Below are 6512 nucleotides of genomic sequence, written 5' to 3'. Positions count from 1 at the left end.
TTCTTTTCTGACATTCTGCAGTTTAGTCCACAGATAGAGCCCATTTCCTTTGATACAGATGCATACTTAGTTTAGATTTGATGTAAGTCTTGCGAGTACTTTGGATGAGTACTCACGGTTTCTTTGCTACCTCTTTTTCCCATATACCCGATTGTTGCGACCAGATGACGGATCCCAGGAGCCAGACGACACCACTGATGACTATTGCTACCCCGAGGGTGCCTACTACTACGTGATGGCCGCTGACAACCTGGAATAGTTAGGAGGCTCCCAGGCAGGAGGCCTTGCCTTTTCGATCATAGATGCTTTTGTGCTAGCCTTCTTAAGGCAAACTTGTCTAACTTATGTCTGTACTCAGATATTGTTGCTTCCGCTAGCTCTTGTGTTTTCGAGCTTATGTATTCGAGCCCCCGAGGCCCCTGCCTTGTAATATAAAGCTCGTATTATTTTAATTTGTGTCTAGAGTTGTGTTGTGATATCTTCCAGTGAGTCATTGATCTTGATCGTACACATTTGCGTGTATGATTACTGTGCGATTGAATCGAGGGCGTCACTGCTGGGAAGGAGAGCTACCACCTCATCCCGTACCTACCAGAGTAGCCATCGGGACAGACCAGTACAGGCCGCCGCCCTGTGCAGCACCTGTCAGCACCTTAAATCCAACTATGACGACACCCAACAAAAACATTGCCATGACAGCCAAAAGGGCAACGGCGAAGGGCGCCAGCAGCGCACAAGGAAAAAGTGCTGCAATGGTAGCCAAAACTGTTGCCATGGCAACCGATCAGGCCACAAGGACGAATCAAGGAAAAGGGCGCGTCATCGACCGTCCATGTTGGATCATTCAACCCAACCGCAAGTATGTGGACCCAGAGTGGGTTGGCACTACATAAGCAAGATGAGAGACCAAGAGAGGGATCATCCAGTGGATCAGGCAATGACACGGCTCGGCTTTTCTTCCTGTTCTTTTTTCTTTTGCAATACTATGTATCTCTGTAAAGCAAAACATCTGAGTGAATGAGATAAGCTAGACCAGGAACCTAACATCATGGTTGTAACGCCCCATATGTAACCTGCCATATTTGTATTCCAACTCTTGTCTTTTCCGGCACTAAGTTATGATTTTCCTCGTTGTCAGGTTTTTGTCTTCGTGTTGTTTTTTCTTTGTCATGCACCTCATATCATGTCATCATGTGCATCGCATTTGCATACGTGTTCGTCTCATGCATCCGAGCATTTTCCCCGTTGTCCGTTTTGCATTCCGGCGCTCCTATGTCCTCCGGTGTCCCTTTCTACCTCTTTTCATGTGCGGGTATTAAACATTCTCGGATTAGACCGAGACTTGCCAAGCGGCCTTGGTTTAATACCAGTAGAACGCCTGTCAAGTTTTGTGCCATTTGGACTTCATTTGATACTCCAACGGTTAACCGAGGAGCCGTAAAGGCCTCGTGTGTGTTACAGCCCAACACCTCTCCAAAGTAGCCCAAAACTCACCTAAACCCCCTCCATCATCTCGGTCGTTCGATCACGATCGCGTGGCCGCAAACCGTGCTCAATTTGGAGCCTCCTAGCTCCCTCTACCTATAAAAAGGTCTCTCCCCCGAAAATCCCGGGTCATTTCTACCCTAACCCTAGTCCCCCTCTTCCTCCGCGCGCCGGACACGTCCGCCGCCGTCGCCTCCAGCCAACCCGCGTGCGCCATGTTACCGCCGCCTACCCGCCGCCGCCGAGGCCCGCGGGGCCCAGATCCGGCCCCCGCGGCCCATCTCCGCCGACCCCGCGCCCTGGGTGCCGCGCCCCGCCGCCTCCCGCGCCGGCGCCCGCCACGCCGCCACTCGCCGCCACCTCGCTCCTCATCGCTGACCCCGCCGCCTCGCTCCATCACCGGCGACCCCGCCGCCCTCACGCGCCACCCCGCGCCGCGCCGGACCCGCGCCTCTCCAACTCCGGCCGGCCTCCTCCTCGACCCCGCCGGACCCTCCGAGCTCCGGCCACCTCGAGCTCCATGCAGGCGACCTCGAGCTGACTCCGGTGAACTCCGATCCGCATGCAGATCCAGATCCAGATTCAGTTTAGGGTTGACTTTTGCCTCTGTCCCAGTAATTTTTGGCATTCTTCATCATGTCATAACTGTGCATCCGTGGCTCCGTTTCAGGCGTGTAGCATATCAAATTGTTCGTCTCGACGAGCACTTCATTTCATCCCATTGCACCATGTTCATTTGAGTTCATCGTGATGCCCTAAATGCTGTTGCAAGAGTGCTATGCAATGTTAGTTCTAGATTCTTATCAGTAATTGGACATTTTTCATTTTTGCCATGGTTAATGTGTGCCTCCTATGATTTTGAGCCCTACATGTGTTTTGAAGTATGCCATGCCATCTTTACAGGGGTGTATGCCATGTATTTTTGTGATCTTTGTGGTGACTAGCACAAGCATGCAAAGTAGCTCTCGTAATGTTGCTGATTTCAGGGACTTAGAAATCTTCTAAGTCTTTGCCCTGTTAATATTTTTATGCCATGTATTCTTGTTGCTACAGAGTGATCCATGCCTCTTTTGAGCATGATCAGTAAGGATGATTTTGAGATGTTGTTGTGCTCTATCCATCCATGTCTTTGCTTGCAATTATGGAGCACCCTAGCATGACTCAATTGAGCTCTACTTTGGCTATAAAATGTTCCTGGCAGATTGTTTACATGCTAAGCAATTTTGCCGAGGTTGTTATAATTGATCCGTGCATGCTATGAGGTTGTTATTTCCATGTTTAGCTTCTATGCCATGTCTACTTGCTGGGTGTATGCTTAGTTTGTCATGCAATGCTTTGTAGTGAGTGCATCGACCTCGCAAACATGCCTACGTGAATCTGTTTTGCCATGTCCAGTTTTCTTCTAAGTCTGAATCTGTTAATCAAACTTGCTATGTTCACATGGTTGCCATTGTATTTTCTGATCCCTTTTGGCTTATGGTCAGTAAGGGACTTTTGTTGTATGCTTTAAGTAGCTTCATGCCATGCTTTGCTTTGCCATGATATGTTCCTGTAGCATGTTGTTATCTTGCTCTAAACATTGCTTCCTGATGTTAAATTCCTGACATGTTATTTTCACGAAGTCTGTAACCTGTTATCTTTTGCACTTTTGCCATGCTTGTTTGAACCTGCTATTGAGTGAATTAGCCGTAGCTCAGTGTTCATCTTTTGTCAAGCATCTTGAGTGGATCACTGCCATGTGATTTGTTGTTATGTTAGAGTGCAGTAGCTTGTTGTTCTTGATGCATTTAGATGGCCTCGTGCTGTTAATCGCAGATCGGTGCCATATTTGTTTTGCTTGCCATTTGCAAACCGTGCATCCGATTCCGGTGATCTTTATATCGATTTCGACTGAAATCAACTCATCTTTCCAGTGGAACTCTTGGTTTTCCAAGTTGAGGCCAGATACAATCTTTCCTTTCTGAAGCATGCATATGCATTGCATATCACATCCCGCATATCATGCCATGTTTTGCATCATGTTGTTTGCGCATTGCACCATGGTTGATTGTGTCTCCCTTTGCTTGTGTTCTTGCTTTGGGTAGAGCCGGGAGACGAGTACGTGATCGAGGAACCAGTTGAGTACGCTTACGAGGATCAAGCTAACGTCAACTCGGAGAACTTTGCACGCAAGATGACCATACCCTCGAAATCACTTCTATCTTTGCTTGCTAGATGCTCGCTCTTGTGCTATGCCTATGCTACGATACCTATCACTTGCTTATCATGCCTCCCATATTGCCATGTCAAACCTCTAACTCACCTTGTCCTAGCAAACCGTTGTTTGGCTATGTTAACGCTTTGCTCAACCCCTCTTATAGCGTTGCTAGTTGCAGGTGAAGATTGGAGTTTGTTCCTTGTTGGAACATGTTTATTATTGGGATATCACTATTATATCTTGTCTATTTTGAATGCACCTATATACTTGGTAAAGGGTGGAAGGCTCGGCCTTATGCCTGGTGTTTTCTTCCACTCTTGCCACCCTAGTTTCCGTCATACCGGTGTTATGTTCCTTCATTTTGCGTTCCTTACACGGTTGGGTTATAATGGGAACCCCTTGACAGTTCGCCTTGAATAAAACTCCTCCAGCATGGCCCAACCTTGGTTTTACCATTTGCCACCTAGCCTTTTTCCCTTGGGTTTTGCGGACTCAAGGGTCATCTTTATTTTAAACCCCCGGGCCAGTGCTCCTCTGAGTGTTGGTCCAACCTAGAGCACCGTGTGGGGCCGTCCCTTGGCAACTTGGGTTACGTTGGCTCCTGTACGCTTAGCTTATCCAGTGTGCCCTGAGAACGAGATATGTGCAGCTCCTATCGGGATTTGTCGGCACAACGGGTGGTCTTGCTGGACTTGTTTTACCATTGTCGAGATGTCTTGTAACCGGGATTCCGAGTCTGATCGGGCTGTCCTGGGAGAAGGAATATCCTTCGTTGACCGTGAGAGCTTGTGATGGGCTAAGTTGGGACTCCCCTACAAGGATTTGAAATTTCAAAAGCCGTGCCCGTGGTTATGGGCAGATGGGAATTTGTTAATGTCCGGTTGTAGAAAACCTAAAACTTAACTTAATTAAAATGAATCAACAGAGTGTGTGGCTGTGATGGTCTCTTTTCGGCGGAGTCCGGGAAGAGAACACGGTCTCGTGTTATGCTTGAACGTAGGTTGTTCTAGGATCACTTCTTGATCATAGTTTCACGACCGTGCCTTGCCTCTCTCTTCTTGCTCTCATTTGCGTATGTTAGCCACCATATATGCTAGTGCTTGCTGCAGCTCCACCTCATACCTTGTACCCTACCTATAAGCTTAAATAGTCTTGATCGCGAGGGTGTGAGATTGCTGAGTCCCCGTGACTCACAGATTCCTTCCAGAACCAGATGCAGGGACCAATGATACCGCTCTAGGAGATACGACTGAGCTCAAGTGGGAGTTTGATGAGGACTCAGGACGGTACTATGTTTCTTTTCCAGACGATAAGTAGTGGAGCCCAGTTGGGGCGATCGGGGACATTATGCATTTGGGGTTGTCTTTATTTTGGTTCCGTAGTTGGACCTTGATTGTACCTGGATGAATGTAATGTTATATTTATGCTATTGTGTGATGTGGCGATTGTAAGCCAACAATGTACCTCTTTTCCTTATTCAGTACATGGGTTGTGTGAAGATTACACCACTTGCGACATTGCTTACAATGCGGTTATGCCTCTAAGTCGTGCTTCGACACGTGGGAGATATAGCCGCATCGTGGGTGTTACAAGTTGGTAATCAGAGTCTTCCCTGAGTTAGGAGCCCCCTGCTTGATCGAATCACTGGCGTTGTTGAGTCTAGAAAAATGTTTTGAGTCTTTTAGGATTATATATATATCGGAGAGTAGGATTCTTTTTACTCCTCAGTACCTTTGCCGCTCTGGTGAGGCATCCTGACGTAGAGTTTTGACTCTTCTTTTCTCAAATTTCACTAATTTTTTTAGGATCACGCGGGTATCTTGGAATCGTTCCGATGGTTTTGTGACGAGAACATTGTTCTTGGTGCCTCTTGACATTTAGGGGTTGTGGCAGTGTCCTGCGGAGTTGAGCTCCGAGGTGTTGTCGTCACAATTTTATTGTTGCAATTCTGGAATACCTGAGTTTCGCCGACATCGAAAATCTCTTTTATGCAGTTGTTGGTGAGATAACCTCGACGCCACCCAGTACTGGGGCGGGAGTTCGGGAGTATTGCCATAACTCGTATAACGGATGCTTTTCAAAGGTTGAGGTAAATGATTTCCGAAGGTTTCTTGGTTATGTGTTGAAGGATGGATACAACTGGATGTAGGATTTGCTAGCTTTGGGTGAGATATTATGCTTCCTCTGTATCCCCAACACCTGATTGCATAACCAGGAAAATTTTGGGAGTTTCATAGGTGGGAATTCATGTAGCTCTAGTATTTCTTCCGCAAATATTTGGTTTGTGATTGGTTAATCCTCACCAAGTATTTGTTCATGTCCGTACCTTGTTGTTTTATTCATCTACCTATATCTAAGTGGCTTCTCAATTTATGGAAGTGTGACCATTTCAGTTAAATTCATTTGTTCATTTTGTTCGGATGTTAAGACTATATGTTGCAATTTCAATCCATTTGATTCAGCTTGAATATATGTCTGTCATGATGCTAACGGATGTCACCCTCTTCAGGATGGCTCCTCCAACGCGTCAGAATCCTGAACCACCACCACCACCTCCACCTCCGGAGGCATGGCAAGCTGTGATGGCCGCTACCAATGCCAACACACAGCTGATCATGCAACTCTTGCAAGAGCGCAACCAAGGAAATCAAGGCCATAGAAACAATCAGAATCAGTTTGCTACACTCAACCAGTTCCTCGCAAACCAGCCAAAGACCTTCAGTAACTGTGTCGAGGCAACAGACGCTGATGATTGGCTCGTGGATATTTGCAAGCATTTTGAGTGCAGCAACGTTAGGCCTGAGGACTTTGTCAAGTTTGCCTCGTTCCA

Source organism: Triticum urartu, chromosome 1A (genome assembly GCF_056163025.1).
Source record: "Triticum urartu cultivar PI428250 chromosome 1A, HENAU_Tu73, whole genome shotgun sequence".
Classification (NCBI taxonomy): Eukaryota; Viridiplantae; Streptophyta; class Magnoliopsida; order Poales; family Poaceae; genus Triticum; species Triticum urartu.
This window is presented reverse-complemented; position numbering follows the sequence as displayed.